Genomic DNA, 13,348 nt, shown 5'->3' on the forward strand with positions numbered 1-13,348 from the left:
AGCTCCCTCCAACTAGCTCCCGCACCCTACCTTTAAAGAAATTTCGGAAGCCGTGGAGAGGCGAGGCGCAGTGCCTCGCACCTGCATGTAAAAAAAGTGTGGATCGTCATCGGGCCTTCCCTCACACTGTCTGTCCCGCTCTTGCGGAAATAGGAAGTTGCGTCAGCGGAGGGCGGGACAGACAGTGTGAGGGAAGGCCCGATGAGGATCCACACCTCTTTTACATGCAGGCGCGCGGCGCTGCGCCTCGTCTCTCCACGGCTTCCGAAATTTCTTTAAAGGTAGGGTGCGGGAGCTGGTTGGAGCCGGAGGGAGCTGAGGAGGTAGGCACTGGTCGGGGGGGGGGTGTTGATGCGCCGAGGGGGGGGGGGGCTGGCAGGGAGCACTCCCCCCCCTGAGCTGACACCCGGGGCGGACCGCCCTTCCCCCCCTTGCTACGTCACTGCTTGCTCCTATTCGCTCTGGGTAATGATGTGTGTGCAATTTAGGATTTGTCCCTGTGTTTGTTAAAATCTAAGAGGGAATCCCGGAACTATAAAAAGAAGAAGACAACATACCAGCTAGGGGAGTGCGCTGAAAGAGTGAGTCAGGGTTAAAAAGCTTCAGTGAAAGCAGCTAAGGGGGCCATTACTCTGGGTGGCCGGTTAGGCCAACAGAGAAGCCGAAGTGATTCTCTTAGACTGCACAGGCCTTACCAGGAGAAGGAATTAGACATTGCAGGTGGGTCTGGATAAAGCCAGCCAGTGGAGAAGATATGTGAAGCAGTGGAGGCTTTGAACACATTTTCCTGAACTACTACTACTACTACTACTTATCATTTCTATAGCGCTACAAGGCATACGCAGCGCTGTACACCATACACAAAAAAGACAGTCCCTGCTCAAAGAGCTCACAATCTAAATATGGAATGTTGCTAGTGGAATAGCTGAAACCACTTAAAATCTCCTCAATACACAAAATCTTTGGTAACTAAACTACACGCTTCACAAATCCAAAGATAAGAACTGTGTGAATCCCCACAGCCTACCTATAGGGAATTGATTTGCTTTAGTTGTTACAAAACCCAAACATCCATATACCATATTTCAATGCATGTATAGATTTACTAGTTTGGGAACCCTCGGACGATACCACTTAAAGGCAATTTCATGAATTCCTGCCTAGTGGCTTAGCATCTCTTCATTGGGTTTTCCCTTAATTAACTGTTTATCATGCTATTTATAGTGCTGTAGCAAACTCACTCAAAAAGTGCTAAAAATATACGTGCTTTAAGTGAAAAACTTGAAAAAAACTTATCTTAAGTTCTAATCCGTGTCTCTCGCTGTTGGAGTCCACTTAGGCTTCCCCTAAATTGCGCCCGACGCCGCGGGTTTCAAAACTTTCATCAGGGACTCGGGTTAAAAATGCCCGCCTTGAATTCACAACAGTCTATGAGCGCAGACATCGGAAAACCATACTGCACTCGAATGTTCTTAGAAGGCGCTATTTAATGGCTGCAGACTGATGATGCTTCATGATGACGTCTCTGTAAAAAAGCAAGAGCAAAAATCTGGCGCTAATAAATACGCTCTCCTCAGTGCCCTTTACAAAAAACCTTTGAAAAGGATAAATGTATATATAAAAACAAGTATATGCATGTCTCACAATTCACATTTCTAGTTCAACTTCACACTGCTTGAATGTGGAAAAATAACTCGAGAACTAAAACGAGCTATTAACAACAGAACACAGTGATGATAATAATAACTTCATTTTTTTATAAAAATATATATATATGTAGATGGAATAGATTAAATCATAGAGTTCCATTCCACCGATTCATTCAGCCCGTGAGGGTTAGTTGTATGCAGCTTGTGTATCCACCACTGTTCTCTCCTAATTAGAGCTGTATTGCGGTCCTGTCCCCCTCTCGACTCTGAGACCTGTTCTATTATGAACCATCTAAGGTCCGTAAAAGTATGATGATATTGTAAACAGTGAGGTACTAAGGGGGCCGACAGTGTTTTTGTATTCAGCCTACTTTTATGTTCAATCAACCGTACTCTCATAGTTCTGATTGTGTGCCCTACATAATATAGGGAGCATGGGCAATATATAATATACACCACATAAGATGAAAGACAAGTGGTTTGTTGTTCCATTTTGTACGTGCGTTGAGTGCTGGCATAAAACCACTGAGTCATCGTGCTAGTCAATGCACAAAACTGACATTGTCCGCACGGTTGATGGCATCCTGATACCTTTGTTTGAAGCCTCGGAGGAAAGTACGTGTGTACTAACTGGTCTTTAAGATTTCTACCCCTGGTATACGCAATGCAGGGGTGTTCCTGGAACACTGGATGGAATGTAAGCACTTGCCAATGTTTGAAAATTAAATGTGCTACCTCAGAAGCCAGGGTAGAAAAACCTAGGACACATACTGTTTTTTCCATTTGTTCCTTCTCTTTTTCTTTGTTTAATAGCAATAATGGACGCTGAGCATACCAAGTATCTTTTATATGCTTGTCGGATACACTTATAGGTGTAACCTCGTGTTTGCAACTTTGACATGAGTATCGAAGCTTGGACTTTAAACGCTTCATCTGTGGAACAAATTCGACGGAGACGTAAAAACTGCCCTATTGGGAGAGACCACTTCAATTTATATGGATGATGACTATTCCATGATAACAACGTATTACGATCAGTGGATTTGTGGTACACTGTTGCATGTAATTTACCCCCTACCTTGTGTATCCAAGTGTCCAAAAATGAAATATTGATGGTACTGCTATTCGCCGTAAACTTTAAATTTTTGTCTATGTTATTTAACCATTGTAAAAATAACTGTAATTGATCTCCAGTCCCTTCCCATAGGAAAAATACGTGGTCTCTCCCAATAGGGCAGTTTTTACGTCTCCGTCGAATTTGTTCCACAGATGAAGCGTTTAAAGTCCAAGCTTCGATACTCATGTCAAAGTTGCAAACACGAGGTTACACCTATAAGTAACAGCGCGCCCGACACCTCCGAACAAGCGGAGCCCAGTGGAACGGCGAAGAAACAACAGCCGGCGAAAAAGGCCCTGAAAAAACTGGAGGCAGCACCGGACCCGAAGAAACCTTGAAGGGAGAGCAAAATTTACACATTCCGGCTGCGTGAACTGCGCGACGCTGACCGACAGCAGCTGTTTGAACTTTTAAGCCATATCGGAAAAAACAGGTGGCCGCGCTTACGCAGTTCGCACCTTTCTTTTTTTTTTTTTTTCATTTGTTTAAACTGCCGCCACCAAAACGCAAGAAAATGGAGGAAATTAAATCTGACGAGAAAAATCGCTGTTTAAAGTCACAGATACTGAATTATTTTCTTCTGTTTGTTTTTTTTTTTTTATAACCCCTCAATCATAATAAAACACTGGAGCTGCCTGCTTGTTAGAAGTCTGGGGAAAGAAAGGCTGCTTCTTTGAATTTCCTTTTATTTGATTTAATTCTTTTAAAGCAGCTACCTGTTAAAAGTGGCTGCCTCTCCCAAAGACGGTACACCTTTCCAGAGAAAGGGACGGCCCTTCCCTGCTAAGCCAGGGAGATGGGGAGGAAGGGGGGTGGACTCGAGACACCCGAGTTTAACACCCCCGAGGCTGTCAAAGAAAGAAGAGAAAGGAAACCCTGTCAAGCCTCTAAATAAGATTCCAGGCACAGAAGAATTATCACAAATATCTGTAATATCTAAAGAGAAAAGGAGAGAGACTAATGGGCTCACTTCCTACCTGCTGAGAGACTGAGAAAATACTGGTCCGGTCCGGAGGGACGCTAAGGAACACCCCTGCATTGCGTATACCAGGGGTAGAAACCTTAAAGACCAGTTAGTACACACGTACTTTCCTCCGAGGCTTCAAACAAAGGTATCAGGATGCCATCAACCGTGCGGACAATGTCAGTTTTGTGCATTGACTAGCACGATGACTCAGTGGTTTTATGCCAGCACTCAACGCACGTACAAAATGGAACAACAAACCACTTGTCTTTCATCTTATGTGGTGTATATTATATATTGCCCATGCTCCCTATATTATGTAGGGCACACAATCAGAACTATGAGAGTACGGTTGATTGAACATAAAAGTAGGCTGAATACAAAAACACTGTCGGCCCCCTTAGTACCTCACTGTTTACAATATCATCATACTTTTACGGACCTTAGATGGTTCATAATAGAACAGGTCTCAGAGTCGAGAGGGGGACAGGACCGCAATACAGCTCTAATTAGGAGAGAACAGTGGTGGATACACAAGCTGCATACAACTAACCCTCACGGGCTGAATGAATCGGTGGAATGGAACTCTATGATTTAATCTATTCCATCTACATATATATATATTTTTATAAAAAAATGAAGTTATTATTATCATCACTGTGTTCTGTTGTTAATAGCTCGTTTTAGTTCTCGAGTTATTTTTCCACATTCAAGCAGTGTGAAGTTGAACTAGAAATGTGAATTGTGAGACATGCATATACTTGTTTTTATATATACATTTATCCTTTTCAAAGGTTTTTTGTAAAGGGCACTGAGGAGAGCGTATTTATTAGCGCCAGATTTTTGCTCTTGCTTTTTTACAGAGACGTCATCATGAAGCATCATCAGTCTGCAGCCATTAAATAGCGCCTTCTAAGAACATTCGAGTGCAGTATGGTTTTCCGATGTCTGCGCTCATAGACTGTTGTGAATTCAAGGCGGGCATTTTTAACCCGAGTCCCTGATGAAAGTTTTGAAACCCGCGGCGTCGGGCGCAATTTAGGGGAAGCCTAAGTGGACTCCAACAGCGAGAGACACGGATTAGAACTTAAGATAAGTTTTTTTCAAGTTTTTCACTTAAAGCACGTATATTTTTAGCACTTTTTGAGTGAGTTTGCTACAGCACTATAAATAGCATGATAAACAGTTAATTAAGGGAAAACCCAATGAAGAGATGCTAAGCCACTAGGCAGGAATTCATGAAATTGCCTTTAAGTGGTATCGTCCGAGGGTTCCCAAACTAGTAAATCTATACATGCATTGAAATATGGTATACTAGTAAAAAAGGCCCGTTTCTGACACAAATGAAACGGGCGCTAGCAAGGTTTTCCTTGGAGTGTGTATGTTTGGGAGAGTGTATGTGAGAGTGACTGTTTGAGAGTCAGAGTGAAAGTGTGAGTGTGTGAGAGAGAGAGTGAGTCTGGGTGTGAGTGTGTTTGTGAGAGAGTGTGTGTGTGAGAATGAGAGTGTGTGCAAGTGTGTATGTGAGACACAGTGTGAGAGAGAGTGTGTGTATGAGACCAAGCGAGTGTGTGAGTGACTGTGTGGCACATAGAGAGTGAATGTGATACAGTGTGAGACAGAGTGTGTGAGAGTGAGAGTCAGAAAGACATTGTATATGAGAGAGAGAGTGTGAGCCGTGCCCTCCCAATCCATGGCCATCTGTCCCCTGCCCCCTCCATTCATCCTTTTCCAGCAATTCCCCTCTCTCCCTGAGCCCTGCCCTCCCAATCCATGGCCATCCATGTTTCTCTGTCACCTGTCCCCTCCATTCATCCCTATCCAGCATTTCCCCTCTCTGCCTGAGGCCTGCCCTGCAATCCATATCCATCCATGCCCATCTGTCCCCTCCATTCATCCCTATCCAGCAATTCCCCTCTCCCTGAGTCCTGCCCTTCCAATCCATGCCCATCCATGCTCCTCTGTCACCTGGCCCCTCCATTTTTCTCTATCCAGCATTTCCCCTCTCTGCCTGAGGCCTGCCCTGCAATCCATATCCATCCATGCCCATCTGTCCCCTCCATTCATCCCTATCCAGCAATTCCCCTCTCCCTGAGTCCTGCCCTTCCAATCCATGCCCATCCATGCTCCTCTGTCACCTGGCCCCTCCATTTTTCTCTATCCAGCATTTTCCCTCTCTGCCTGAGGCCTGTCCTGCAATCCATATCCATCCATGGCCATCTGTCCCCTCCATTCATCCCTATCCAGCAATTTCCCTCTCCCTGAGTCCTGCCCTTCCAATCCATGCTCATCTGTCACCTGGCCCCTCCATTTTTCCCTATCCAGCAATTGCCCTCTCTACCTGAGGCCTGCCCTGCAATCCATATCCATCCATGCCCATCAGTCCCCTCTATTCATCCCTATCCAGCAATTTCCCTCTCTCCCTTAGTCCTGCCCTCCCAATCCATGCCCATCCATGCTCCTCTGTCCCCTGGCCCCTTCATTCATCCATTTCCAGTAATTCCCCTCTCTCCCTGAGCCCTGCCCTCCCATTCCATGCCCATCCATGCTCCTCTGTCCCCTGCCGCCTCCATTCATCCTTTTCCAGCAAGTCCCCTCTCTCCCTTCCATGACCCCCCCCTCGCATCCATGCTCCTCTCTCTCCCATGTCCCAGCCTAGCCCGCCCTCTTCTCCCCCCCCTTCGCATCCATGTCCCCCCCTTCGCATCCATGCCTCCCTTTTTTTTTTTTCTTCTTCGTTTTAACTTTACCTCCGTGGCGGTTCGTGCAGCGAAACGTCAGGGAAGGAGGCGGCGCTCCCGACGTCTTGCTTTCCCTTCGCTGTCTCCCGCCTTCTTTTGAAGGCGGAACACAGCGAAGGGAAGGCTAGACGTCGGGAGCGCCGCCTCCTTCCCTGATGCTTCGCTTCCGGATTTGTTTGGTTTGAGGCGAGGGCGGGGCAAAGACGGCTGGCTTCATGGCTTCAAGGCTTCAAGGCTTCAGGCTTCAGGCTTCATGGCTTCAAGGCTTCAGGCTTCATGGCTTCAAGGCTTCAGGCTTCAGGCTTCAGGCTTCACAGAACGTTGTCCTCAGAACGTTGAGGGTACGTTTTATTATATTAGATGGATGTTTGGGTTTTGTAACAACTAAAGCAAATCAATTCCCTATAGGTAGGCTGTGGGGATTCACACAGTTCTTATCTTTGGATTTGTGAAGCGGCTAGTGGAATAGCAACATTCCATGTAGAATCTCAAATAGTAGCAACAGAATCTCCAATAGTAGCAACATTCCATGTAGAATCTCAAGTAATAGCAACATTCCAGAATATCAAATAGTAACAACATTCCATGTTCCACTGCACTAACCACTAGGCTACTCCTCCACTAGCAACATTCCATCTAGAAGCCTGCCCTTGCAGATCAGCAACGCCACCGGACGTCAGACTCACAGAAACAGAAGCCTGCGCGGCCGCGTTGCTGATCTGCAAGGGCAGACTTCTACATTATTACTACTACTACTTATCACTTCTATAGCGCTACAAGGCATACGCAGTGCTGTACACCATACACAAAAAAGACAGTCCCTGCTCAAAGAGCTTACAATCTAGATAAGACAGGCAGACAGACAGAACAATTAAGGGTAAGGGAATAACAGTGCTGATTCAAGGGGTTGTAGCTTCCTGAGCCAATTTTTGTTTTGGAGGCACTCCCCCACCCCGCCTGCATCACTTCCTGTCTAGCCAGCAACTACCCCTCCCCCGCAAAAAATGTATCTGTTTAATTTTTGCTACTTTTGGTTTCCTGTATTTGTGATTGCAAACACTTTGCTGTGGGGAATTATATCCAGTAAAGGTGGCTTTAGTGAAGGACCCCTGGTATAAACGTGATGTTATCAATATTTAGCATGGTTTAAGAATGAACGACGCTGAGTAGGCTGGGAGCCAGTATTCAATGACTCTTTGTTGAGCGGTGCTATTAAACATCAGCAACACAGAGAGTAGTTTGAATCTGTCACAACATTTCAGCTTGCCATTGATTGAATTCTGTGCAATGGTAACCCCAGTCATTTACCAAGATGTTATAAAAACCTATCCGTACAGAGGCCTGGTCAGCCTCACTCAGTAGATGATTGAACCATTATGTGGTTCACTATACCAAGTACATGCAATCTGGTTCTTCGTGGCTACCAACCAGTTGGTTTTCCTGATAGTCCTAATGAGTATTCATGTAATCCACATAGTTATTATGCAGAACATAAATAAACAAACTATAAACTATGAGATAGATTTGCACATATTGGGGGACATGCATGTAAATCTATCAAGCATTTTAATTAATGTAATCTGGAAAACCTGGCTAGTTTATAAGTCTCACTGGCTCCCACTCAAGGAACGAGTTGTGTTCAAGATCTGCACGATTGTACACAAACTCATTCACGCAGATGCCCCAATCTACATGCTAAACCTTGTGGACTTGCCGCCCAGAAACGCCATAAGATCATCCCACAAATTTCTCAATCTGCACTTCCCCAGCTGTAAAGGATTAAAATACAAGCTGATACACGCCACCACCTTCTGTTACATGAGCACGCAGTTGTGGAATGCAATACCTACAGCCTGAGAAAGCTATTGATGAAATAACTAACTTCCGCAAATCTCTGAAGACACATCTATTCAACAAGGCCTACAAAGAGAACCCATTGTCTTACCAAACTACCTCACCAACTCACCCAATTATTACAGTCTACCTTATATCTTGCCTTACACCTTCCTTCTCTCCTCCATCACCTAATCTTTGTACATTACTAATTGTATCTGATATCATGGACTGACTATGTCATAACCAAACTCTGTAAGCCACATTGAGCCTGCAAATAGGTGGGAAAATGTGGGATACAAATGCAATAAATAAATAAATGTTCACTTCTGTATTACTCCCTTTGTTTGACCTCCAATTGTTAAGAATCCCTAGAGGACCCTATTTTGGAATTTGCATTCCCCTCTTCTTCAGTTGCTGCCTCCATGACATTCCTAGCTCTCACTGAAGACCTGATTCAGGGGGGAAAAAAAAAGCAGGAACCTTCTGCAAGGGACTAAGAGGTCCTTTTACTTAGGTGCGCTGAAAAATGGCCTGCGGTAGTGTAGTTGCGTGTTTTGGGCACATGCAAAAATCCATTTTTCAGCGTGCCTACAAAAAGAAATTTCCTTTTTAAAATTTTCGCTGAAAATGGACGTGCGGCAAAATAAAATGCATCCATTTTGGGTCTGAGACCTTACCGCCAGCCGTTGACTTAGCGGTAAGGTCTTAAGCATTAACCAGGCGGTAATGACCTATGTGCACCAAATGCCAGTTGGCAGGTGCCAGAAAATAAAAATGATTTTTCGAGTGTGTGTATCGGACGCAAGCCAAAAAAAATGAAATTACAGCAAGAGTCACGCTGTAGTCCGGCGGTAACTCCAAATCGGCACATGTTGGGCGCAAGTAGACAACTACCCGACTTTAGTAAATGGGCCCCTAAGTCACTGGGCTGCACCATAAGCAATAGTTTTAATGTCATAGAGAATCATTTTCATCCCAAGAAAGGAGTGCAGATGCACAATCCTTTGTCTGAAGTTCCCCAAACCGAAAAGCTCCAAAAACCGAGAGCTTTGGCACTGGAAGTCCCCCGATGTAACATACGCTGAACCATGCAGGTGTATTGTACCTCTCCTTATCTCGGTGCCTTTACAAATCAGATGTGCCTATGCTGATTGTTGAAAATGTCAAAAAGAGCTGCTGATTCCCCTCAGGGTAGCAGTGAGAAGCAGAAAACGGAGTGTCTGTCACTATCGATGACATGGAAAGTAGAGTTATTGCAGAAGCTTGGCCATGGGGTTTATTTTTGAGAATACTGCTCCAATTCCATCAGCTGAGATGATGCGTGTTTAGCATTATTTTGAGCGTTTTTGTGTTTGAAGTTATACCAAATGTTTTACTTTGAAATAAAAAAAAATGTATGCTGGTAATCTTAGGCTTTATCTTTTTCTGACTTAACATAACCATTCCAAAATCGCCCAAATTCTGAAATCTGAAATGCGCCTGGTCCCAAGGATTTTAGATAAAGGATTGTGTACGAACAACTTTACATTTTACAAAGTTAGCATTCAGGGATTTTTATGGGGTTTTATTTTCCATTTCTCTTTTTTATAATTATGAAATCAATAAACTATAGTCATTTAAATCTCAGTATGAAGTTGAACATCTTCCATTGATCGGTTCTGCCAGAGAGGACATTAATGGCTGGTAAGTTCCCTGTCCATTCACGATTGGCATAGTGGTAATTCACATGTCTACACCAGTAGCCCCAGTCCCCTGAACAGATTCATCAGCACAGATTTGCGTCTTTATTTCAGTGAAAGAACAACCAATCAAATCCGTTGAAGACATTTCACACCTTTGCAATTTGGATTTCATTTGACTGTCATGTAATTCTGAATGCAAGTGATCAGGTGATTTAATACAGAGGTCAAGTTTAGTTAAATGTGGTAAGACTATGATAATTTTTCATCTAGAAATCTCTAGCTTCAGCAAGAAAAAAGTTAATTCAGGGCAAGGAAAATAGTTAATAAATGCACAAATCCTCCATCTTATCCATAGGTTTCATCTTGGATTTAGGTTCATTGGGCCCTAACATTCTCAGTAGACCTTTCTTCACCTTCAGAACTTAACCTTGAGAATGAAAGGAAGACAAAGAGAGAGAAAGATCACAGTGATTATTGGACTAAATACAGTCCCGGGACTGTGAATAAACTGGGCCCTGAGTCAGCAGGTTTCACGTGTAATTTCTTAAGCATCTGTCAACTAGGCCACAACCTTTTTTTCCCCACTTTGCCGAGGCAGCATTTGCTTGAAAGAAAGAAAAGCACAAGTTCGGCAAAAAATAAAATGCAAGTCGCTGTTGGATTGTGGAGCAGATGACTTGTCTCCATTCAGTTAAGCTTAGATCATACAAAGTGATAAAGGGCATTGAAGTAGGTGAAGGAGGGGGTGAATCCTCTGAGAGTGAGGGAAAACAAGAGAAAACGTGAGGGGGAAAAGAAAGTGAGAGAGTGAGGAAGAAAGTAAGACAGGAAGGGAAAGAAAGACAGGAAGAACATGAGAATATTTCTAAAAATATGAGAAAGAAAGAGGAAAAGGGTAGGACTGGGAGGGAGAGAACCAGTAAGTGAAAATTGCAGCTTGTAATCAATATGAGAAGACATTGTGATACATTAAGAAAATGGATGTCTGTACCCTTAACTGATTCACACCTCAAATATGTCTCTTCATACTAGACTGCTAGTCACATACTTGGCTCTTCCCTAGATTAGCACTGCATTGTTTATTTATTGCTTATTGTTTTCAATAAAGATTTAAAAATTGTATTTCACTTTTAGGAACTGGACACACATAAGCAGAATTATGGTTTATCAATGCTGAAGCAGGGAAAAATCAATAAACAAGGGTTTAATGAGAAAAATAATAACATTAGCATTTACAGGTCTCCTGAAATGTGAATCTGCTTTCCATTTCTCACCATGTTCTTTTCCTAAGAAGTTGAGTTCCACTCATGGAATACGTCTTCTTTATGCCTCATAATATACATACATTAGGAAGAGATACAACTCTTTGAATCATGGCAAAAGTTCCTTTGAGTGATATGCAGAGATATCAAGGGGGCACCTTCCCAAAAATGAGATTTACAATCCCAAGGAGTGAGACTGACGGTCAAAGAGTGAGATTTTTCAGTGGGTGCATCTGGGGTATAAATCTAGAAAAAATTCAGTGTAGTGTTTTGCTAAAGAAAAAGCAGGATCTAAAAATGTTCAGGCATCTAAAAGTGTTCAGGCATAATGAAGGAAATATGGGTAAATTCTCAGGGCAAGAAATTGTTCTCCATTCAGAGCCTCAAAGTATGTATATAGGGGGAAGTTATTAAGGTGCAGTAAAAGGTGAGTTGTACTGCATCTTGATTTACCATAGCAGTCACCAACCTGTGGGTTATGTGTACAACAGGTTGATGACTTCCATGGTAAAGGACTAGTGCTGTCTGTGAGCCATCTCACTTGCATCATTAGGTCATCAGCCCAGGAGCTTCGGGTCTCCAAGCCATGGCCCGATGCTGCCGGGCTGCCTCTATCAGGACCTGCAATGCTTCAGCCATCAACCCCGTTCATAGTCTGCAGGGCATCACACACTACAGCCTCCATGATCTCCAGCCACCCACACATAGGACCGTCTCACACACAATCCCCCCACAGCTGCAATCTCCAGCCCCTCTGCATAAATCTCCCCCACAACTGCTCCCTAATCTTCAGCATCCCACAAAGGACTCCCTCCCTACCTTATGGGATAACTGGGCAGTACCTGGCAGTCTAGTAGGTCCCGTGCCAGTGCCTTCCCTCAGAAGAGCGCCTCTATGTATAAACTCATGGTATTACCACTTGGTGTCATTTTTCCTTATAAGGAATTATAGCACAATATAATAAATAATATCAAACCATAAAAATAAACTAACATTATAAAACAATATTAATGATAAAAATTATATAACCATATGTCCCAGATGTAATTTTTTTTTTTTTTTTTTTAAAGGGGGTAATATGAGAAGTAAATGGCCTACCACGTATTCCAATGGAATTTTTATTTCCTTGTTTTTAGGTTTGGGTGAGTTCTCTTTTGGAGTATTTTTGAGCTGGCTTTCATGGTAGGAGGTTGTGAAGGTGACAGACTCCTTCATCTTTTTATTTTACTTTTTGCATCTTATAGACCATTAGATCATAAAATCTCAAAATGGTTCTCAACATCATAAAAGCAATACAATGTGTAACTGAAAAGAAGGTGGAGGTGGGAAGGTTCAGTCTATAGTGGATAAGTCTCTTTGTGAACAACCGGTAGTCTTTACTCCCTTAGCACAGTTCTGTTTCATAAAATGAAAAAGGTACTAAGACACAGCAAGGTATTTCTATAACTGGGAACCTCAAATTAGGTGCCACAATGAGACATGGTGGGTGACAGTTCTACAACAACATTCAGATGGGCCTAAGTGATTAGAGAATGCTAGTGCGAACCCACTTTGGAGCAGTGGCTTAGCTACGTGGGGCCACGGGGGCCTGGGCCCCTGTAGATTTGGCTCTAGACCCCCCTGCCGATGACCCTCTCAATCCCCCTCCTGCCGCCAACCCGCCGTCGTCTACCTTTGCTGGCGGGGGACCCGAACCCCTGCCAGCCAAGGTCCTCTTCTTCCGGCGCAAGGCTTCGTTCTGTTTCTGAGTCTAATGTCCTGCACGTACAATGTGCAGAACGTCAGACTCAAAAACAGAACGAAGCCCTGCGCCGGAAGAAGGGGACGTCGGCTGGCGGGGGTTGGGGTCCCCGCCAGCAAAGGTAGGCAACAGTGATGGCGGTTTGGTGGCAGGAGGGAGGTCGAGAGGGTCATCGGCAGGGGGGGTCAAAGTTGTTGGTGGTGGTGGCGACGGCAGGGGGGGTCGGCAATGGTGGGGGGTCAGCGGTGCCAGGGGGGGCTAAAATGTGCCCCCTCACCTCGGGCTCTGGACCCCCCTCCCACCGGTCTGGCTACGCCATTGCTTTGGAGTGCCAAATGTTAGGCGTCATCACTTAT

This window comes from Microcaecilia unicolor, chromosome 2 (assembly GCF_901765095.1).
Source record: "Microcaecilia unicolor chromosome 2, aMicUni1.1, whole genome shotgun sequence".
Classification (NCBI taxonomy): domain Eukaryota; kingdom Metazoa; phylum Chordata; class Amphibia; order Gymnophiona; family Siphonopidae; genus Microcaecilia; species Microcaecilia unicolor.